Source organism: Neophocaena asiaeorientalis, unplaced genomic scaffold (assembly GCF_003031525.2).
Source record: "Neophocaena asiaeorientalis asiaeorientalis breed wild unplaced genomic scaffold, Neophocaena_asiaeorientalis_V1.1 scaffold26, whole genome shotgun sequence".
NCBI classification, from domain to species: domain Eukaryota; kingdom Metazoa; phylum Chordata; class Mammalia; order Artiodactyla; family Phocoenidae; genus Neophocaena; species Neophocaena asiaeorientalis.
Window position 1 is genome coordinate 800,100 of NW_020173108.1, and position 24,096 is coordinate 824,195.

The following is a 24,096-nucleotide window of genomic DNA, read 5'->3' on the forward strand; positions in this document are numbered from 1 at the left end:
TGGCGCAGTGGTTGAGAGTCTGCCTGCCGATGCAGGGGACACGGGTTCGTGCCCCGGTCTGGGAAGATCCCACATACCGTGGAGCAGCTGGGCCCGTGAGGCATGGCCGCTGAGCCTGTGCGTCCGGAGCCTGTGCTCCACAACGGGAGAGGCCACAACAGTGAGAGGCCCGCGTACCGCAAAAAAAAAAAGGGGGGGGGGAGGGGATTCTGTCTTGTCATCTTTGATCATCTTCAGTTCCTAATAAAATATCTTGGCACCTAACAGGTGTCATTTAGTCTATGCTAGATGAATAAGGACAAATGTCTGTCCTTCTGGTACAGGGAATATTGGTTTTTGGTGTGAGATTGGGGGAAAGAAGGAGATACTAGTAAACTAAATTGATAGAAATTATTGAGAAAGTAGGAAAACACCTGGCATGGCAAATGATATGTTCAATTTTATGTTGGCTGAGTTCACCAAAACCATCACCTTAAATGAAACCATTTTGGTGGATCTTTATTTTTAACAAGAGAACAAATCCATACTTTTATTTATTTACTTTTCAATAAGTTTAAATCCTTGAAGGATACAGCATCACTTGGATTCTGTGTCCAATGGCCTTAGCAGGAAGGTTGCTTCGGAATTTGGCACGAATCATGCCACTGTTTCCGTGAATGCAAGTTACATCTCCCCAGATTACTCTGGTTTTGTTCGATTTTCCACCAGGAATTACTGTGTTGTTCTTTGCTTTGTGCACCTAAGCACACCTCTGGCCTACATAGAATTCAGTTTCATCTCAAGCATAAACACCTTTAATTTTAAGAAGAGCTGTGTGCTCTCTCAAGTTCCGGGGACCCCACTTATAGCCAGCAAAAATGGCCTTGGACCACAGCCTTCCAGACGTATTTGTCAGTTTAGAAGTCCTGTGCCCAGTAGGCTTCCACAGGCTCCAAGGCAGCTGAGAGAGCTTTCTGGTGTGATCTTCAGGATATTGACCTCTTAAGCTCTGAACCATGAACAATTATTTTTTAACAGTAATATCCACTTAAAAATTCAGACTTAGAAGAACAAGTCTTCAGGAACTTCATTCTGAAAAAGCGAGATGCTACAAAATCTTAATCATATGTACAGATAGCTAAACCCCGAAGGCCTGCATGCACAGCTCGAGTGGTTATATTGTTAGCTCTGCCTCTAGTGGGGGGGTTGAGCTAGGTGGGACACCAGTCACCCTCATGGTCACCTGGGCTGCTCTGCTTCTTCAAATTGACTAGGCAAGACTCTCCATCCTCTTGATCTTGGAAGAAATGATTTTAGCTTTTCACCATTGAGTATGATGTTAGTTGTGGGTTTGTCATCTATGGCCTTTATTATGTTGAGGTAGGTTCCCTCTATGCCCAGTTTCTGGAGAGCTCTTATCATGAATGGATGTTGAAAGTTATCAAAAGCTTTTTCTTCATCTATTGAGATGATTGTATGGTTTTTTTTCTTCAATTGTTTATGTGGTGTATCACACTGATTGATTTGTAGATATTGAAAAAATCATTGCATCACAGGGATAAATTCCACTTGATTATGGTGTATGATCCTTTTAATGTGTTGTTGGATTTGGTTTGCTAGTATTTTGTTGAGGATTTTTGTGTCTATGATCATCAGTGATACTGGCCTGTAATTTTCTTTTTTTGTGATATCTTTGTCTGGTTTTGGTATCAGGGTGATGGTGGCCTCATAGAATGAATTTGGGAGTGTTCCTTCCTCTGCAACTTTTTAGAATAGTTTCTGAAGTATAGGTGTTAACTCTTCTCTAGGTGTTTGATAGAATTTTCCTGTGAAGCCATCTGGTCCTGGACTTTCGTTTTTTGGGAGTTTTAAAATTATTGATTCAGTTTCATTACTAATAATTATTCATCTGTTCATATTTCCTCTTTCTTCCTGGTTCATCTTGGGAGATGGTACCTTTCTAAGAATTTGTCCATTTCTTCTAGGTTGTCTCCCTATGCAGTCTGCCTGTACTAGTTTCCTACTGCTGCCATAACAGTTTACCACAAATTTACTCATTTACAGCCACTTCCACAGTTCTGTAGATCAGAAGTCTTTGTGGGTTCTACTGGGTTCTCTGTTCCCGTTCTCACAAGGCCAAAATCAAGGTGCCAAACAGGCTGGGCTCTTCCCTGGAAGCTCTGGGGAAGAATCCATTTCCAAGTTCATTCTGATTGTTGGCAGAAACAGGTTTTTGCAGTTGTAGGACTGAGATCCTCATTTCCTTACTGGCTATCAGTCAAGGTCCGCTCTCTGTTCCAGGGGCCCCCTGGGTTCCTTCCCATGTGGCCCCCTCCATCTTTAAGCCGGCACTGGTCCATTGAATCCTTCTCTTGCTTCAAATCTATCATACTTCCCCTTTGCCTTTCTCTTCTACCACCAGCCAGAACATGTTCTCTGCTTTTAAGGATGCATGTGTTACATTGGGTTACTCAAACAGTCCAGGGTAATCTCTCCATGTTAAGGTGAACAGGCTAGAAGCCTTAAAATTCCACCTGCAAAGTCCTTTTTGTCATGTAACAAAACATATTCATGTGTGTGATATCTTAGAGTCACAGTTTCTGGGGACTAGGGTGAAGCATTTTTAAGAGGCCATCTTAGAAATTCTGTTACCACACCTCCCCAAAAGGAGGCCTTCTATAGAGGGTATCTATGGGTAACAGTCCATTAACAAAGCACTGTCACTATGCATATAGCCTCAATGAGTTCCCTTTAGGTCTAGTTTCTGAAAATGAGACATTTTATTTGATTAATAGCCAAAGAAACCAGGTCACCAGCAATAAAAGGACTGAAACTTAGGACGTGTTTCATGTGCATGTAGGAACTTGCCTGTGCACAGAAGGTGTCAGTTCATCTCATGGTCGCTCAGCTACGTTATGGGTACTGGTAGCACCATGTGTCGTGCTTTGAATATATCATATCTCAGTGCAGCATTGAATGAGAACATGGATGCTGATGATTGTCAAATCTCAGGTAGTAAATTTATGTAGTGGGAATTACCACTCTTTGGGATAAAGCTTCCTTTTTTATTCCAAGCTAGAAAATGCTTATAGGAACAATTCATGTCATGAAGGACTATCACTGTATATATGCTCCTATCACCAGCTTCCAGGTGACATGCAAGAGAAGCTATTCAACTTTTAGTTACTAATTCAATAAGGAATTTCAATAACCCAACAAATTAAAATAAGTGGGAAGTGCAGATTTAATACTTGAACGTATACCATCAATCTTAAACTTGCTAAATAAGAAAATCAAACTCATTTTCATACTGAAGAATAAAGGGATTACTATGTAGTATTTGACCCCCAAAAGGTGTTGTTAAGGTAATGTTATAATCGATGGAAACTGAGAATTTAGGAAATGAGAGGATATAGAGCCATACGTCAAAAGTGCCCTAAGACAGATACAGGTAGTAAATCTCTACATTACATATTTTATACAAGATGCCTATTTTATACATTCTGTTTTATACATCCCCCCCACCTTGTATGTTTTTCAGGCTTGTTGGTTTGCTTATTAGCTTTTAGAGTATGGACTTTTTTTTTTTAATAGATCTTTATTGGAGTATAATTTCTTCACAATACCGTGTTAGTTTCTGTTGTACACCAGAGTGAATCAGCCATATACATACATATATCCCCATATCCTCTCCCTCTTGAGCCTCCCTCCCACCCTCCCTATCCCACCCCTCCAGGTCATCACAAAGCACCGAGCCGATCTCCCTGTGCTATGCTGCTGCTTACCAGTAGCTATCTGTTTTACATTTGGTAGTGTATATATGTCGATGCTACTCAACATCACTAATTATTAGTATGTACTTTTACGGAAGAAAAATACGTAATGATTTGGGATGGGAAAGAAGTGTTATAATAGTAAAGAAGGCATTAACTAGATTTATTAAAATTTAAAAATAAATGTGAAGTGGTATAATATGGATGACTGTATACTGACCTGATAAGGAATTTCCATACATAACTTTTGATGACATTGTGAGATGTTATGACCATTGGTGAGATATCATATTCTGCAGACATTTCTGTGTCTTTAACGTGAGAATGATGGAATCTTCTCTAAGTTTTCTCCCGTGAGACCACTTGTAAGAGCAAAGCTAGTTGGTACTTATTTAATGCACTGAGGTCCTTTGCAGGGCACCTTTAAAGCACTATTTTGATTTAATTCTGAATCAACTGTATTCCTGAGTTTGGAAAATCAAATTTTAACATGAACTTGCAAATAGCCCCAGTGCTTCACCCCTAATTCATATTCCAGCAGCCTTCACTGTAGCAGGAAGCAGAGTCAAGCTGTTGCCATGAAGATTGTTTCAAGAGCTCAGAAATCCTCCAGGGACCCCTTTATCACTGCTTTTCAAAGAAGCCTTTATTCCTCTCTTCTCCTGTTTCCTGCAAAGGGAGTTGTGTCTAATACTTGAGGACATGGTGAGGCCTACAAGGACCTGAGGACTTCTCCAGGACTGTGATCTTCGGAATTGTGAAATCTATCATTCTGGTCCTTATCCTTCTTTCTTCCCACTTTGCCACATTTTAACAAATGCTGTTGTTTTGTGAAACTTTACTGTATGGTAAGACCTGCTTTTTCATTTTTAAAGGACTGTGCTCCCAGGCCAATTGGCATTTGTCTTGTTTTAAGTCTTCTGTGTAAAGGTCCATCAGACTCATTAAAGTAACATTTTTGGACTATATTATCTATTTGAAGATCTTAATTGATATACAATTTTCTTTATTAATGGGCACCAAAAAGTGTCTTAATCTAAGCCAACAATGTTAACTTTTATTTCAAGGTATGTTATGCTTAAATTTTTTTTTCCTCTGAAGGGTGATGAGATAGTTAAAAAAAAAAAAAGTAGAAAAAAGTGTGTATTGATGTTGCTAATTACGGATATGAATGTATAGGCAAAGTTAGTATATGGATTTAATGTATTTTCAGTAAATTTAGAAATAAAAATCATCTCACGTATTTCATCTTATATGAGGTAGCTGGGAACTGCTATTTCACTTTTGAAAGGAAAAATAGAAGCTTTTTATTTTATTTTTTTGGCCACACCCAGTGGCATGCAGGATCTTAGTTCCCCGACCAGGGATCAAACCTATGCCCACTGCAGTGGAAGCGAAGAATCCTAATCGACCACCAGGGAATTCCCAGGAAAAATGGAAGCTTTTTAACGTCACAACATTCTTAGGGAAGCATAGTTGTCCTATTTCATAGGGGACATGGAGAAAGAGAAAATAATGTAGATTTTTAAGGAGGCTAAAGGTGGTAGACTTTCTCAATCATATTTATACTCAGTCCAATAGATCTTAACATTTTCTTCTGAAGAGAATATTAATCTTGGTCATGCATTATCAGACTAGGCCGTGAGTACATTCTGGCAGAATATAGATGTATATGAAAGTAGAATATGAATATATATGAAATGTATTATATGCAATATATATATTATTTATAATGAGGCAGAAGCTAAATTTGTATTTATTTTTTAGCTAAAACATTAGAGTTCAGGAATTCCCTGGCGGTCCAGTGGTTAGGACTTGGTGCTTTCACTGCCAGGGCCAGGGTTTAATCCCTGGTTGAGGAACTAAGATCCTGCAAGCTGCGTGGTGTGGCCTAAATAAATAAAGAAAATAAAACATTAGAGTTCAAAGACATTACAGCTTATGGGAATGCAAAACTGACCCATGAAGTATGAATTCATTCTTCTCTGAAGTAAGGGCTTTTTCAGTGGTAAAGCTTGAGAATGCTGATCTGTATGATGGGGAAATTAGTGTTTGGACAAGAAATAAACTAATATATTCTGTTATGGTCTAAAAAGGAAAATAATACTTGCCTTCAGGTATTTAGAATTACTGTACAGATCCAGGCTTACAGTAAGATGACCATTTTTCCCATTTTCAATTATTTGAGGATATAAAAACAAAACAAATATCATTATTGAGTACATGCTATATACAAGCCAGAACTGTATGTACTGAATTGGCCAGGACAGGCAGAATTCATGGCCATAAGGAGGGCAGGCCCTGGCCAAGATTCAGGGTAGCAGGAAAGATCTAGCCAGGTGGATGGAACATAATGTCCCATAACATGTAGAAATTGGCAAGTGGGAACAAATGATTTCTTAGCAAGTTAGAGGCCTCGGGCTGGTCTAAAGGAGCTAAAAAGAATATATTGACAAACGGGTGGAAACAAAAGAATGAAATGTCCAGAGGGAAGTATTTGGAAAGCATCAAGCCTACCTGGTTGCAGGTAGGAAAACCAAGTCCTTGGGAGTGGAAGAAAGTGACCGGCAAGACTTCTAGTTTAGCGGAATCAAGACATAGGGCTTATCATCAACCTGGGACTCAGCAGGCAGGAACCTTCCAGGGATCTGGGGTCAAGCCTGTTTATGGTTTCTTAGAAAACTGCTGTCTTGAATGGGATTGGGGTGAGGCTGACAGCAAGTGGGATTTGATGCTTGTCCCTCAGTACTGACCCGAGTAGCTCATGATGGTTATCTTGTCAGCAAAGGGGACTAATTCTAGAGCTCAGAATAAGGAAGAAAATGCAGACAGTAGTCATATATATAGTCTCAGGTGAGGAGTGAGGAAAGCTTCTGGCACCTCTCCAGTTGTTATGCAGGTGCAAAAATTATTTAAATTTTTCTTTCTGTCTTGAATGGATATGCTACCTATTTGGTGGCATAACACACAGATTCAAATTAAACGTCAATGCATACTTTAATGTTTTAATCAATGTACATACTAAATGATTTGAATTGGAAAAGGAATTTTGGGAACAGAATCCAACGTTAAGCTTGACAGGAAGTGAATATTTGGACAAGGAATACTGGAGCATTCTACTATGGCACATGTTCAGGTTTAGAATAAGACTATATTTTTCAAACCAATCTAGGGATACAAAACCAAATCTATACAGAATGGGAATATTAAATGAAAAATTCGCTTGTTAGAATGGAATTCAGAGCTTCCATGTAGAACTGCAGGAGAAGTGCAGTCAGCAGTGACCCGTAGGAATGAGGACCTGGCTTGATGGAGGGAGGATGGGAGAGTCTGGTCCAGCGAGGACAGAAGTACAGTTAGGAAGAGCCCTGGAAAACAAGTTCTCTTTCAAGCTGCACTGGAAGTAGGCATGCACTTGCTTATGCTAGACTTGAGCTTTGTGTGGCAAGCAGGATCAGTACACAGCACCCCCCTTTCTTTGCCCGTTCAGTCGCTGCTCTTGGGGTTTCGCAAGCTGCCTGCTCGCATGAATCTCCATTTTGTCCACGCCTGGCAATAGCTGCTCGGAACCTCGCCTCTGGCAGCTGATGATTTCAAGTATCCAGACCTGTCATGATGCTCTCCAGGAGAGGCGTCAGGCTGTCGTCCGGTATTAGGCAGCCCCCAGCTGACACAAAAGGCCTTTCACTGAGTGCCCTTCTCTCTCAAGCTTTTGAATTGCATATTTTGATAGCGGTTGAGGTAAGAAACAAGTTCAGAATCCAAACTGAGGCATTCAGTTGCTCTCCGAACCACTTGGCCTAATTTCTTTAGTCACTATTTTGCGGTTTGAGCCAAGTTTGCATAGTTTTTGACAATTTCAAGGCCTTAGATGCAACCATTGATTTCTTCAGAAGGACTGTTCCATGGGTCATGAAAACTGAGCAGCTGGGCACTTTCTTCTCATCCTCGTCATAGCCAAGGAAATGAAAAGACCACAGGTTTAAGTAAACTCGATGAAGCTAATCTTTCTTCCTCTGGACCCAGCTCAAGTCCGCTTCATTCTTCAGCAGAAGAATGTCAGGCCCTGTCTCTGAGGTGCTTCTCTTGCCATAGATGATGTAACACAACCATACTCTTGACCAGAATCTAAGACAAATCTTGACCTTGGCATGTGAGAATTACAGAGTTTTACCCAGATTTCTTCTTGCTGTTACTCTGCTACTGACCTGTACGCCTATTGTGATAACTAGGGTTCAAACTTGTTAACAATTTTGATAAAATGATTTTTCTTTCGTGCTTTTCTTGGTGCCCCTATCTTTGTTTATTATATATGTATGCTTCCAGAATCAGCATCCAATATACTTGTGTAGTGGGTGTTTATTTATGGCTATTGTTTAAACATTATGCCTTCTTTGGTAACCACATCCCAAATTTCTTCAGGGGCCATGCCTTCCCCAGTTGCAGAGATGGAATACATGACCCAGTTTTAAGTCATTCATGCTTCACTAGCCCGTGACATGGGTTCAAGGCTAGGCATGTGACTCAAGCAGGTTCCATCAGAGTGAGAATGAGAGCTGTTTTGTAGACTCTATCAATAAACACAGGCTTTAATTTTTGCAAGCTAAGGTCTAAGGAACTGTATGGTATGGAGCTTTAGCAATCATTTATGGGCCATTGATGGTGACTGTGTTAAACAATGAAGCTAACGTACAGAGGAGAGGAGAGCTGAGTAGAGGTGACAGAAGCAGACCATCTTGTGACGTCATTTGAATCCTTCCAAGAATCCATGTCTTTATTTTTTTTTAATTGAAGTATATTTGGTTTACAATGTTGTGTTAGTTTCTGGTGTGTAGCAGCGTGATTCCATTATATATAGGTGTCTCAAGAATCCGTGTCTTAACCCAACTGTGAGTCAGTTTATTCTCCACTTTGCTTCAACAAGTTTGTCTTGGATTTTTGGTATCTTGAATTTAAAAAAAAGTAACTGAGCGTTTCAGTCTAATGCTTGGGCTTGGCTACTTGCTGACAGGCTTCTTGATATCACCTGTGGCCTGGGTCTTTGATCGTCTTCACCCACCTTCATACTTTCTATGCTGGGTTTACACCCTGTTGGGACATCTTGATATTTCATATTCAATTCCGATGCTCTTTTATAGTCTGGATGAAATTCCAAGATATAATAACTGTGTTTTTCCCCTTGAGTATTTTAGGAAAGCTTAATGACTCAATAAATAAATTACCTCTTCAGTAACTCAAAGTGGAGAGGCTTCAAGGAATTTCACATAACTGACCACCGGGTACACAAATATATTGAGGTCAGTGGCTCATTCGTTTTTCTTTCTCTATCGTGGATATTGTTATATCATTTTACTGTCTTTGATCGTGACCTTTCTGACATTCTACTTGGCTGGCAAGTAACAAGATAACTGCTCATAAAGGGAAGAGATGATGAAAGAGATTTCTGTAATAGATTTTACTATAATGGGATCAGAATGGCAGGGAAAGAAAAGGAGTAGTTAGAGGCAAAACAGCCCATGGTTCTCACTACCATGCATTTTGTGGTTTTCTGAGAAATTAAAGATGACCTGAGAAGCGAGGTTCAAACAACACATTTTGAAATCAGTAACAGTCCTAGGGACCTTCTCCTATAGACCATGGACTGTGTGAGAATGGAAGTTGGTTCTGGGTATCATGTTGAAGCCCAATCTGTGTTTCAAAATAAAGGCCAACTTAAGCCTTTTAGCAATACTAACAATGCCCTGTGGTAAAAGTTCCCATTCTACTCCTTGTGGTATCCAGTACCTCTTTTAACCCTAATTGTACCTTTTTAATTGGAGCCTTCCCCAAACTCTTCTTTTTTTTTATGGTTCATTCTATGCTGAGGGGATACAGATGCCTCATGGGTCAAAACCAAACCAAACCAAACTGCTCCACAGCAAATTGAGAAACACCTGAAGTTTTCTCCATTCTTGACCCTCTCTTTCCTTGATTGCTTCTAGCTCTCCTTCTCTGCCCTTCTCCTGAGGTTCTCCCCTCTGCTTTTTGATTCTGATCCATTGTGTAAAACATTTCAGCTCAGTGCTAAGAAAGTAGCTAGGAAAGAAGCTTGCAATATGAGGGGCAGAGAGGCTTCTGGAGATAAGGGGGAGTGACAAGGGCTTGATGCTTTTAATTTGAAAAGTCTTCATAGAAGAGCTTAAATATGAACAGTTTTGAAAAAAGAGTCATCATGATTTAAGCCAAGAAAATGTAAGGGATTACTAGGAAAATGAGTCAGCTGGAGAAGATAGTCCACCTTTTTTAGTTAGAATTAGATTCAGTTGTTAATAGGAAATATTAGACTTAAAAATATTAAACAAAAAAAAGTTTATGAAACATCAGTATGTTAGTATGTTAACGTGACACTTTAAACACTAGTCTGGTGCTTTGTGGTCATTAGGGATCCAGGATCCTATCATTCTTCTCTTACCGTTAGAGGTCATGGCTTACATTCTCGAAAGTATTACCTCTTGGTCCAAAATGGCTTCTGAAGCTCTAGTCATCAAATGTGTTTTGTAGTTGGGAAGAAGGAAAAGAGGCAAAAGGGGAAATTTTTCTTACAGTGAAGTTGGTTTCCTTTAAGCAGTTTTCCCAGAATTCCCATACAGGACTTCTGTTTATCTCATTGGCCAGAGCTTGGTCACATGGACATACCTCGCTGTAACATTGGGAAATGTAGTCTTTTAACTGGTTGCATTTCCATCCCACATAAAATCTGTTCTTGTAAGTAAGGAAGGAGGAGGGAATGGCTCTTGGATAGCAGCTTGTACTCTGCTAAAAAAATCCTTGAAATCTATGGTTGCTTTTTAGGAGATACACTAAGTTATTAGAAGATTTACAGACCTGCAAGGAATTTGGTTCTTCTTATTTTCAATGTATGAATTGGTAAGAGTCTTAGTAAGAATATTGGCCTTGAGTGTAATGACTTGGGTATAAGAGGATGGAAATTGTAATTTCTGAGAAGGGGTTTATAACATTTGGTTATGAGTAAAGTAGAGAAGGATGTAAAAATATTTTAAAGTTTGGGGGTTAAGTATGACAAAAATGGTCAAACAGAAGTTAGAAAGGGATGAGTAGCCCAGTAAAATATATGAATTGAACACTGAAAAAATTGAGGTCGATTTCAGTTGTATGCTTGTGGTACTGGACAAGGGTGGGGAGAAAGCCTAAAATAGAGTAAACAATGGGTAGTATTTAGAAGTAAAACCAGTGCATTCTGGTGTTGAGGTTGGCCATCTGGTTGAGAGGCAAGTCATGTAAAGTATATGAGTGAGGGGGAACACTTGCAACACGATAGGGAATATTGGAAATTGTAGGGAATATTCTAAAGAGGCAGCTGCTGCTTGGCTGCAGCCAATCATTGCCATCAAAGAAATCAGGCTTAGGTCTTCTACTTTTTCAGGAGAAGATAGAAATCCAGACTTTTATATAACCTTCCAGATTTAAAAATAATTTTGCAGGTCAAGCAAATATGTCTGAAGACTGGATTTGCCCAGTGGATCAGTTTTGCAGCTTCTGATCTAGTTCAACATCTTTATTTTACTGAGACTGAGAGAGATCTAGTGACTTGCCCAGGGTAACGTAGCTCATCAGTAGATCCCTGCCTCTTGACTCCCCTTTGTCTTCCTACTTTAAGAGCTAAGAAAGTCACATGGAACTGTTTGGTGGAAAGGAATAATCAGGGGAGTTAGGCGTTTCACATAGGTTTGCAGTTAACTCCAAAAGTGCCTAGCACAGTGCTTAGCATTCAGGGGCATCTATCAATGTTAGCGCAGTCTCTATGTGAATTGTTCAAAACATGTAGGTTAATGAATGAAATAGAGGAAAAGGAAAAAGCAAAAGAGTAATTATCACACCTTGGGGAGTCCCCATAATTAACCATGGAAACAAGATAATGAATTAGCAAAGATGGCATCCAAGGAGCAGTCAGAAGCAGCCAGGATTTCTTTGTGAACCTGTGCCTTTACTTTTGCCCTAATTACAGCTTTAGGCTGTAAATGTTTTAATTTGGGGTAATTTCCAGCCCTTTAATAAATTTCTTTCCAATTATACTGCCACCTTAAACTTATAGCCTCACAAGAAAGTGTGGTCTTCAGAGAATATTTCTTCTCCCTTTAGTTGAAATTAGATAGATTGATTAATTTTGGCTTAAATTTCTAAAAATGTGCAGTTGTATCTTGAGATTATCCCACCATTAGTGGTTAAGTGTCTCCAGAATAAGTAATTACTGTCACTAAAAGACAAATTTGTCAGAAGAAATGTCCTTTGAAAATCCCCTTTTCGGTATAAATATGTCCTTACATGTCACCAAAATTTGCTGTATTATCTCAGTACATAGATCACAGGGAAATAATTTTTGAAGTGACCAATTCTATTTTAGGTTTTTGCATAGTGAAATATATTTGTAAGACACTGTTTAAAGTTCTTAGGAGAGAAGTCCCTGGAAACTAGAATTTTTAATTTAATGCTCATGTTAGAATCTTGAATAGAGAACACAATGGAAAGACCTTGGGGATCTGGTAGATTCCATAGGCAGTTTATCTCAGAACTAACTGCTTTTGCAGTGGATTTTGTTTACAGTAGTAATAGCCTGTATTTATAATTTGTTCTCCTGGAAATTATCTCACAAAACTGAATTACCTACAAGGTCAGTGGTGCTGGACTAAGGTTACATACTGGTAAATTTTTTTTTGATTGGATTTATCACTATAATACCCCAGCTAAACAGTGCTGGAATGCAGTCACTAAAAAGAGAAGAAAAAATGTCTATTAATCATTTGATGTTTAGCCATGCCCTTATACTTTTTTTCTTTCCTTTTTAGTTCCAAGTCACATATAAAATACCTGCAGATCTCAACAAGAAAATGAGATTCTTCTCTGCTATCACCTGAAGCTGCTGTGACCATAAAACTAAAAAATTACATTTTGTCTCCTTGCCCATAAAGAATGCCCACCAGAGCGGGTCCAATATCTTATCTTTCTACCCAGATAGTGCTTGTTGCTAAATACACAGAGCCTGATTTTACAATCTTCACTCAACTCTGACTTCCACCATTTTCAGTGGTGGTGGGGGGGGAATTCTTATGAAAGGTTTATAAATGATGTGAAAATGGGCTATAATTTTGTAACTTGCTTTCATTGTCATCTGGGATCTGTTGAGATTCTTTTGAGTAGAGTCAACCCAGTTCAGAGTGGTGTGCTACAAGTCTGAAGGATGGAGGAGAGAAAGCATGACCTTATCACTTGGATGGGAGTTTCTGACATTGCAGGGGCAAAGATGATGAAAATCAAAGATACCCTTGATCATAGAGTTTTTTTTTGTTTTGTTTTGTTTTGTTTTGTTTTGCGGTACGTGGGCCTCACACTGTTGTGGCCTCTCCCGTTGCGGAGCACAGGCTCCGGATGCGCAGGCTCAGCGGCCATGGCTCACGGGCCCAGCCACTCCGCGGCATGTGGGATCCTCCCGGACCGGGGCACGAACCCGTGTCCCCTGCCTTGGCTGGCGGACTCTCAACCACTGCGCCACCAGGGAAGCCCCGATTATAGAGTTTTGAAAGCTGCTCTAAAGCTCGCAGGGTGGACAGAAAAGAGGCCTTTCCCATCTCCACTGCATCCTGAGAAATGAGATGCAGCAAGAAAGATTGCAGGTTCTTAAATTTAGGGGTGTCACATAGCCCTCTGAGAATCAGATAAAAATTATGAACATTTTCACCAGAAAAAATATCCATAAAGATACATACATAGAATTTTGAAAACTTGTGTTTTTATTAAAAATTTGAAAGTATTTATTCCCTAAATATTTCTCTGGATTTTTGGGGGGTCCTGGGGCCCAGGTTATGAATTCCAGGACCTCTGAGGAGGATTGTGGAAACTTACTTTGGACATCTGTGTAACTTGTGTCCTCCAGCTACACTTACCTAATCTTATATTCGGGGTGATGTTAACAGTAATAACCTGTGCTGTGTGTCTTTTGTGCCTGTCTGCTGCAAAGTTCTTTTCTCTCCCCCCAAGTAATCATATCTGGAAGTCCTTGAGATGTTTCGGTTGTGTTCATGATCAAGGCCAGACAGTGGTCATATGATGTCCTCTGGTCCTGATGCCTTTGCTGCACACTGATGCCCTCTCTGTTGGATAGCTTTTGTTCCCCTGACTGCGGCCACCTCTATCAGGCACTGATGACCGCCTGACGGATGATGGCACATCCCTGCCACTTCTGCTGGGGCCCGTGGTGTCCTGCTTCTGCTGAAGCATTGGAGACTTTGAGGGGCTACGCATGCTCTGTCTTTTCCAGATTTCCAGTGATTCCAGGTCCTGTGTCAAGGAGAATGCTTTTCTCTCTTTTGTGTAACTGTTATTCCAATTAGATGGTTTCTAATGGGTTCTGATTTAACACTGTTTAGCAAGACAGAACTTTAACTTTTATTTCTACTTCCTTCCTCCTTGGTGTGAAGGGCAAACCCAAGTGACCCCCGATGTACTCAGAATCCTCAGTCTTCTGCCACGATTGAAGTTTGTCTCTGGTCCAGTGGCGTTTGCCTGACTCACTCTCCCTTTGGGAGCTCCTCATGCAAATACCATTCCAGGGGCCTATTCCCTACTTTATTGGGGGTACTCAGAATTTGCCCTCAACAAGGAAAGGACCAGCATAGATTTAAACTAGAAAATTCAAAAACATCAATATTTAAGAATAATATAGACAATAGTGTGACCTTTGGGGCTTAGGCATCTTTTTTGGAGATATTTTGGAGAGCTCTTCCAGATCTCTGTGTGCCCCTCCAGAGACCAACTCTTTGTAATTCTACTCTGCCCTACGTCCAAGCCAGTGTAGTATGGTGAAAACTTGCATTAACAAAATTCCAGGCTCTTACTGGAAATGTGTACCTTCTTTATTGTAAGTAACTCCGTACAGTACCTGTAATAAGGATGATCTTTCTGTCATGATTCTGTTTTTTAGACCATTCATGTACCTCCAACTCCATGGGAATCAATAAAATATGAATCTGAAATAATGCTGAATTTTAAAGCTTAGCATGCGATGTATGGAAAAAATGCCTCACCATTTTTCTCGCTGTTGTTTGAAGGTAGAGGTGTAGATTCATCAAGCATTGGAAACACATTTTGAAAATGCCGATGTCTCCATCAGTTATAGATTTGTCATAATGCTGACGCCTCCTGCTGTCCCACTGTATTCTTCACTCCCGATCATTTGTCCTCTCCTTGACATGCTGCACTGTGTTCACCCAGCTCAGGGTTGTGCTCTCTCCAGTGTTCTGCGCGCCCTCACCTTCAATTTCCTACCAAGCCCACTGGCCATCCTGAAATCAAACAGGGAATTTCCAAACCAGTCTTCATCCATTTGTCTTACAAACTTTCTCTCCCTCCATGTCAATTGCATTTTCTCTCATAAATTCTATTATTTAAGACAAGTTTTAAAATACTGAAATACTTTGAGGGACTTCTAGCATAGAAATATATGGGGTTAACTGGGATGTGAAAATAAAATGGAACTTGGTCTTTTCTGAGCTTGATATAATTTCTTTGTGAGGCTTATCTCTTAGGTTTCTATATAGTGTGGGGTGGTGGGGGTTGGTAGGAAAGGAGAATTCTGAAGTTGCAAAATAATTCTCTGACTCCTTAATAAGCTCTTTTGTCTGGCGTTCTCTTTCAGGTAAATGCTTGGTTTTCAGCTTTTCTCTCTAGCTCCTTTCTGATATGGCATCTTGCCTCATGTAGGAGGAGGGCCCTATGTTATCTTGTGGTGTCGGGGCAGAGGGCCTCATTTTCTGCCAGGCATCCTCTGGATCTTCTCTGTTCTCATTGGCCTCGTGTGCATTGAGGTGCATCTGACCCCTGCACTCTTAGAAATGTGTGCTGTCACTGCTGAAGTCTGTGACTCTGGCCATTTTCTTTCTTTCTTCTTTTTAAATTTCTAGTCTTTTCTCATGCTTTTATTTTTATTTATTTATTTTTGGTTGCATTAGGTCTTCATTGCTGTGCACGGGCTTTCTCTAGTTGTGGCGAGCGGGGGCTACTCTTCGTTGCGGTGCATGTGCTTCTCATTGCGGTGGCTTCTCTTGTTGTGGAGCACGGGCTCTAGGCGCGCGGGCTCAGTAGTTGTGGCTCGCGGGCTCTAGAGCTCAGGCTCAGTAGTTGCAGCACACAGGCTTAGTTGTTCCGCGACATGTGAAATCTTCCCGGACCAGGGATCAAACCCGTGTCTCCTGCATTGGCAGGCAGATTCTTAACCACTGCGCCACTTTTGGGAAGTCCCCCAAACCACATATCATTCTGAAGAAAAGTGGGGATCATATGAATGGTAATAAGTACTATTGTTCTGCTCCTCATCTTTATCTTTTATCTGGGAACTCTAGTCCCACACAAAGTTTTCTGTGTTTCTTTCTATGATTCTTTCTCACATGTTTCTCTACGGAGCGTGATTGTATAACCAATCCTCCTCCATGGCCTCTGCTATCTAGGAAGCCCTGCTCATCCCTTCCATGGTTGTCCAACGCTGACAATGGAGGTGATGCTGTTTAGCCAAGGATGCCGTATCTGTTTACCTGCAAACCGAGTGCCCTCTGCTGCTCTGCAAATGCTTGTTGCAGGGTCCTTGGGGAACCTGACTGCTGTGGTCATGCTGCTGCTGCCAGTCGGGGGGGCCGTGCCTCCTGGCTGCTTCCTGTCCTGCCCTGGCTGCACTCAGATGTGCAGAACCCTTCCCATACAGGGTCGTGAGGAAGTGGCGAGCAGGTCTCTCTCCTCCTGGTACACTAGTCAGACTTCTTAAGTCTCAGGGAGTTTTGAGGATAAAAAGCTTATTCAGTATTCACTTGCCACTCAGTTCCATGCACAGCAAATCTAACCTTCTTGCTCCTCTTTTGGTCACTGGGGTGTTGCTAAGCCTGTAAGCCTTATTTCCTCTTTTGGGATTTTTTTGTGTGTTTGATCTTTGGGAGGTTCCTTAATTTCTCATGCAAATGCAAAATGTGTAGGTTCTTCCAACCTGTTTTCCAGACACTATATCACAGTCTTTGTAAAATGTATGCTTAATCTGGAGCTCCTACCTCCACATATAATTTAAATAAAGATTTACAGATTTACACTTTTCTGTTTACAACTGTAAATATACCAAGCAATCCCTTATAAATCTTTCGGTCTCTTATTTTCTGGTTTGCCACATGGTTTCAACAAATTAAAGAAACACTTAAAATATCTGAATCCTCTCCCCACTCCCCCCCTTTCATGATAATGGGAATAATTGATTAAACAATCTCTTTGTGTGAGATTTTCTTTTCAGTAAAGGCTTGGCTTTCAGGTTTTTCTCCTCCAGCTCTTTCTAAAGGTGGTATCTTATATTACATCTCCCTTGTTACATTGGTTTGTATGACTTTCCAAAAGAATCTGTTGCTTTCAAATTGGGGGAAAGTAAATTAAATGTAGTGAGATGGAATGAAATGACCCTCCCCCCCATTAAGATCATAAATAATCTATTGGGAGATTGCATATCCATCCTGGTTGACTCAGACAGAGCCATTCTCAGCTAATGTGTGGGCTGCTGGTGATAAAAGCAGGAACAAGTAGGAGTCAAATGTTCCTTTAACAAATGATGTCAGTTATTTCTCAAGGTTCCCAAGAAGTAGCTTTAAAATCGTCTTACTACGGGGATCGTGTTTCCTTCAGGTGAGAATAGTGGACTGAGCCTCCCTAGGATAATTAATTGATTAATTAACTAATAATTAATCAATTCTTAGTATGATGAGATGTGCTTGCCCTTAGTCAGGGAGGAATTTAGCACCAGGCTTCTGTGGAAATAAATGAAGACCAACCAAATGGGACCAAGCAAAGGCTATTTGTTCAGAGCTTACAAGGGAGTCAGATACCATCTCTTTTGTTTTGGCAGAAACTCAAAGGTAGGCAGAAGAGTGGGAAAACTTTACAGTGGAAAAAAGGAAGGCTTCAAAATATGCCCTGAATGGAGGCCGTTGGCCTGGGGAAGTTTAGGTGGGCTGACTGGAAGTGGAGCAGCCTATATGATTGGTTCAGGGTACATACTTGGCTTTTTCTGGTTGGTCCTCAGTTGGAAGGGGGACAAAAATGAAGGAATCCATCAGTTATTAACCAAGTTCCGGCTCTTTGGGCTAATTGTTACAGGGGTTCTTGTTTGGCTTCCTGGACTGGTGGCTGGAGATAGTGGTCTGGCTTCCTGCAAGCCTGACGTAACAGGCTGTCTTCCTGGTCTCTTTACTGTATATCATGGGTTGGTGGTTGCTGCAGAAGGTGGGCCAGAATATTGCTGCATGGCCTGGCCACAGTCTGTTCGTATATTCAGTCTCTCATTTCACTTGTGGAGAGTCAACCAAAATCAGGCTCCTTACTGTTTCCCTTCACACAGTTACAGCACCAGAGCTCATCCATCCTTTTGAAGCAGAATAAAACCTCTATGAACTTCCAGCTGAAACAGAAGCCACAAGAATTTTCAAAAACCAATTAGGAACAGGAAGCTAGCAGTGCTCAAACAGTGGAGGGTGGGGGTTCTTTGGATGAGGGAGGTGGAACGCTGGCCAGGAGATAGTTGCTTACAGATAGGCTGAGGGAAGGTGACGTGGGGGACTTGGGGCGATGAGAGAATGAGTAAGGAAAGCGTCTATATGCAGCAACCTCCCAAGGCCTAAATTCTCACCTCTTGGATCTTCCTTGAGTTGCTCTGAGAAAATGGGCTAGAAATAGAGCCCTAATTCCGAATCTTCTTTCTCTGATTTGCTTTGAGATGCTTGTCTGATGCCTCTGGAAGAAGCACTTATACCGGCACGTCAGTGTGGCTTCAGTGGAGTAGGAAGGGCACTGTGGTGCTGGAGACGGACACGGTCCATATCAGCTGGTTGGGCCCTGGATGTGTTGAGAGCTCCCCTCAGCCTGCCAACCAATGAAGACCATTAGCTGGAAAGGCCTACAGGCAAACGGGCATCTCCTCTGAGTAGGAGGCAGCAAAGCCACTTTCCCTGATCTCTTTTCTTTCTTTAAAAATTGTATTGAAGTATAGTTGATTTACAATGTTGTGTTAATTTCTTCTGTACAGCAAAGTGACTCAGTTATACATAATATATATTCTTTTCCTTTATGGTTTGTCACAGAATACTGAATATAGTTCTGTCTGCTATACAGTATGATTTAGGTGGTTTAACCATCCTGTGTATAATAGGTTGCCTCTGCTAATCCCAGACACCCAATCCTTCCCTCCCGTACCCCACCTCCTCCTTGGCAACCACAAGTCTGTTCTCTGTATCTGTTTGTGTTTTGTAGATAGGTTGATTTGTGTCATATTTTAGATTCCACATATAAGTGATATCATATGGTATTTGTCTTTCTCTGAGTTACATAGCTAGGTCAATTCATGTTGCTGCAAATGGCATTATTTCATTCTTTTTAATGGTTAATTAATAGTCCATTGTATATATATACCACATCTTTTTTTTTTTTTTGCGGTACGCGGGCCTCTCACTGTTGTGCCTCTCCCGTTGCGGAGCACAGGCTCCGGACGCACAGGCTCAGCGGCCATGGCTCACGGGCCCAGCCGCTCAGCGGCATGTGGGATCTTCCGGGACCGGGACACGAACCCCTGTCCCCTGCATCGGCAGGTGGACTCTCAACCACTGCGCCACCAGGGAAGCCCCCACATCTTCTTTATCCGTTCATCTGTGGATAGACATTTAGGTTGTTTCCATGTCTTGGCTGTTGTAAATAGTGCTGCTGTGAATGTAGGGGTGCATGTATCTTTTCGAATGATAGTTTTGTCCGGGTATATGCCCAGTAGTGGTATTGCTGGACTTGGCAACTCTACTTTTAGTTTTTGAGGCACCTCCATATTGTTTTCCATAGTGGCTGCACCAATTTGCATTCCCACCAACAGTGCAAGAGGGTTCCCTCTTCACAACCTCTCCAGCATTTGTTATTTGTAGACATTTTAAAGATGGCCATTCTGACCAGTGTGAGGTGGTACCTCATTGTAGTTTTGATTTGCATTTCTCTAATAATTAGCGATGTTGAACATATTTTCATGTGCCTGTTGGCCATCTGTATGTCTTCTTTGGAGAAATGTCTATTTAGGTCTTCTGCCCATTTTTTGAGTGGGTTGTTTTTTGTTGCTGTTGTTGAGTTGTATGAGCTGTTTGTCTATTTTGGAAATTAAGCTCTTGTCAGTAGCATCATTTGCAAATATTTTCTCCCATTCCGTAGGTTGTCTTTTCGTTTTGTTAAAAGCTTGTAAGTTTAATTAGGTCCCATTTGCTCATTTTTGTTTTTATTTCTATTGTCTTGCACTTTCCCTGATCTTATTCCCATAACCACCTGGACAATATCAAACACCATCTCCTGCCCCAAACAAACAAACAAACAAACAAAATAGAACAAAATTGAAGCTAGCCTAAAGATCAAACTTCCCTAAATTATAACTCAGCCCTTATTCGAGAACAGAATACCCAAATACATAAATAATGTCTCTAATCTGGCTTTGATACAGGAGTTGAAACAAAACATTGAACCAGATTTATTTACTTTTGATGGGTAGGTTTTCTTTGCCAGATATTGGTTTTACTGATCAAAAAAAAAAAAAAAAATCTTCCCTTTAGGAAAGTGATCATAATATCCAAGGCACCAAACTTCTTGTACATAGATTTTGTAGAGTGATCTTTTTCATGATGAAAACATTCCGATTTGATTTACTTAATCAAAAGAAGATTTCTGAGGATTAGTCAAACTTCAGTCATTTAGGGTATGATGCACTGAACGATAAAAAAGAAACCAGTTCTTCAGATATTTGAAGGCTTGTGTTTATACTTTCAATTCTTCTGAAATATTGTTGTTAACTTGTATAGTCCTTCCATGATGTGAGTATAGCTTTTATTAAAAGTCATACTGTTTTCTGACTCAGGGAGTTTTGATTCTAGATTAAATCAAGTTTAATTTAGATGATGCTGCTGAAAGTGAGGACAATCCTGTTTGAATAGTACCGTCACAAAGGGAACTGTTTCATCCATCTGTCTGTATGGAATGCATATTTGGGAGTGACAAGCTTACCAGAATGCCACACAAATAGCTGGGGACCCAGATATAAGGATATGTGGTCAGAGCAGAACTTAGAGCTCTGAAAAAATTTTGAAAGGTGAGGAGAGGAGCAAACCTCAGACCAAGTGACCTGGCTTGGGTGTCTGGTCCAATAGAAGAAGGCAAGTATCATCTTACTTAACTGCCTTCTGCATATGAAGTCAAAACATTGTGGGCTGTGCTGCTGAGATGTTAGCGCTGAGCCACAATAGGGTTAGCCTAGAGCTCTTTAAATTCTATCCGCTTTTAAGATAGTCACAGATTCAGAGTCTGGGACAAGACCAAACACACAGGGGAGCACAGTGGTCCCAGATTCAAGGACTAAGGGGGTGTTGGGGCATGAGGGCAAGTAGGCCCCAGAGAAGATGGGAGAGCCCGGGGAGAGCACGACGGATCGATTGGGAGGTTTGGCTCAGAGGAACTAACTGCCCCAAATAATGGTAAATGCTAGTCAGAGTTTCTTTAAGGAGAGTTCAGGGATAATGTTTTGAGCAAAATGTTCTAGTGTCTTTAGAAAGCGTTGTTATTTGAGCCTCACATATGGGATGCATGTGTCTGCTCTTCTCTTGTTGTCTCCTTATCGTGCTTTGGCACAACTTTGGCACAAGCCTTTTCTCCCACTTTCTAGACCTGTGCTATATGCTGCTGATTGGTCAGATGGATGCGAGCTTATGCCCTGCTAAGCTACCAAACGATGCAGGCGTTTACCTGTATTTGGCCAGTCAGTGAGCATATCAGACTGGCTCTGAATTCATGTGATCACCGGCTAGGAACAACAAAGGACACACTGTTCTCTGCTCTGTCCAGTTCCACCAGGCTAGCTCTCTGCTGATTTCAAAGTTATAATATCCTCACCCCAACACATCCTCTCCCTTCCTTTCCACCCTCACTTTCAAACTCTGATGACACAGGTCTAAGAGGTTGGTTAATCTTTATCTCAATTCTTTTCCCGTCTATCCCTATCTCTTATTAAGTCTGTTTAATTTGTTTAATTAAGTCTGTTAATCAGAGTAGCTGACTCTACTCTGGTAACTGTCCTGTTGTGCTTAGATTTTTCCAGTTGTCTCCTAGCATGCCCTGCTGCTGGCAGTATCTCTCTTCCTGAAACCAATTTTATTAGGATGGTTTCCTGTTTAAGGTCCACAGTTCTTATGGGTTCAGGCACTTTTGCCTTGTGTGCCGGATCTCTCACCAATGAACCCCATCTCCTGGCTTGTTTTGTTTCCCTGCTCCCTCCATCCTGACCCCTGCACCCGGGTAAAGGCTTTTCCTGACTCCATGCCCCAGAGCCTGAGATGGTCTCCCCTCTGCTCTGCTATTCTAATCCTACCTGTCAGGCAAAGCCCAACCCAACACTGATATTCACCGAGAAGTTTTTCCAGCCAAACTCTAGTCCACAGTGATTTCCTCCTTACACGAGTTTTCTATTTCATCATAAATAACCAGCATTGCCACAGAGCTTCTCCAAAAACACTTTCATATATAGCCTATGCTGCTATCTAGTATAATCTCTTAAGTTAGTATCCATTAAGCCAATTTTCTTAGCTGCTGGTGGTCAAGATTTTTTTTTAAATATATTAATTTTATTTTAATTGGAGAGATTTCTATATTTTGGGTCGAGACTAGAGGTTAGTGCAGCAAGTACAGATGAGATTTTATATTTAATGTTTCAAGGAATATGTATTTTTCAGCTGGAGACAGATGCAGTTGGTGACAGAAATGAGAATAGACCAGTTTTATGTAAGGACGGGAATAAATTGAGCTAGATAATTATACTTGTATCAAATGACTGAACCTCAGAAAAAAATATAAACTGTATTAAATCAACATCAACACTGTATATCATGTATCTTCTACGTCATAGATTAGAAAATGATTATTGATTATTTTGATTATTGATTATTTTGCTGTGTTTTCAGGACATCTGACAAGTCATAATTTTCTATTTATAAGAGAGAATTCTGAAATTTTTAATTTATTCAGTCATACATTTATAATTAATGTTTATTGGTTCAGTTGAGAAAATATTGAAGAAGTTTTCATTCAAGAAAGGGTTTCTTTTGATAATACATAGGGAACATAGGGAACCATTTTACCATCTTTTAAAAACAGGCTTGTGGAAATCAAAAAGTTGTTTGAATGAGGAGGTCTATATTTTAATGTTTCTTAAAAAATTATGTTAGTCTCTTTCATGTTGCGAGGAATAAAACGTTATTAGCTCTCTTGCTTAGTGGGTGTTTCTGTGAGGGATAGATCTGGAAGTAAATGAGGCAAGGAACTGTTTCCACAACTACAGATAGGCCATGAGGAGCTCCTGGGTGCCGTGCAGGTCACCACAGCTGCGGTCCTCCTCTCCAATGTTATGGTGCCTTTGCAAATTTGTCTGCCAGTCACTCCCCTGACCATCTCTCAGCTCTCCTCTTTACCTACAACTTCTGTTGCCCTGTTATCTCTGTTGCCTCTGGGCATCTGTCTACTGCAGTCTCTCTGTATCCCTCTACTGTTATCCATCCTGATGTTCTGCTGAGTTCTTGAAGTCATGTTGGAATTTCCTAAAACTATCCAGCAGACTCTGTATTTTATCACCCACTTCTTGAGCCAAGGCTGTCTACAGCCTGTTAGAGTTTGGACACCAATCCACGGTCCAATTAGGTATAGTCAGAGTGGGAGGAGTCATGCTGTTCAAACCTCTCACGAGGCAGGTTGTGACCAGGCCTCGCTTGATTGGTAATTTTATCCTAGGCTAGCGTTCAGTTTGTTTCAGCAGGGTCCCGGAAGAGCTAGATGTGGGGATGTTGCAACTTCATGCTGAGAAACTCGTAAGACAATCTAAAAGCCAAATATCAATGTCTTTATTTAAAATGAGAAGTTTAGCTATCATGCCAATCAGATATTTGTGACTGCCTGGCCAATTTGTTTTTTCTCCCGGTAGGCAGAGCTGAACCATGGGTAGATTAGCCAGACAACTGGCCAGAGTAGCAAGGTACAAAGTGGCCTAAACAGTTTTGGATTCCCACTTGTGACTCCTCACAAAACGGTCCACATGGAAATTGGTTCCATTTCTGATTCAGTAGGTTAGTACTCAGTAGAGACTTATTGAATGTGAAAGTTCTTGATTACACCTTTTGGTGGAAATAAAGATCAGTCCTTGTCAGCAACAATTTCTTTGAGTTCTTTTCCAAAATAAACCACCACATTGCATTTTGGACTGAGAGATAGAACC

At 40.8% G+C, this 24,096-nt stretch overlaps 1 pseudogene; it reads right to left on the reverse strand.

The window, feature by feature from the left end:
* Positions 1-553: 553 nt before the first annotated feature.
* On the reverse strand, positions 554-997 carry LOC112398659 (60S ribosomal protein L35a pseudogene; annotated as a pseudogene).
* Positions 998-24,096: the final 23,099 nt, after the last annotated feature.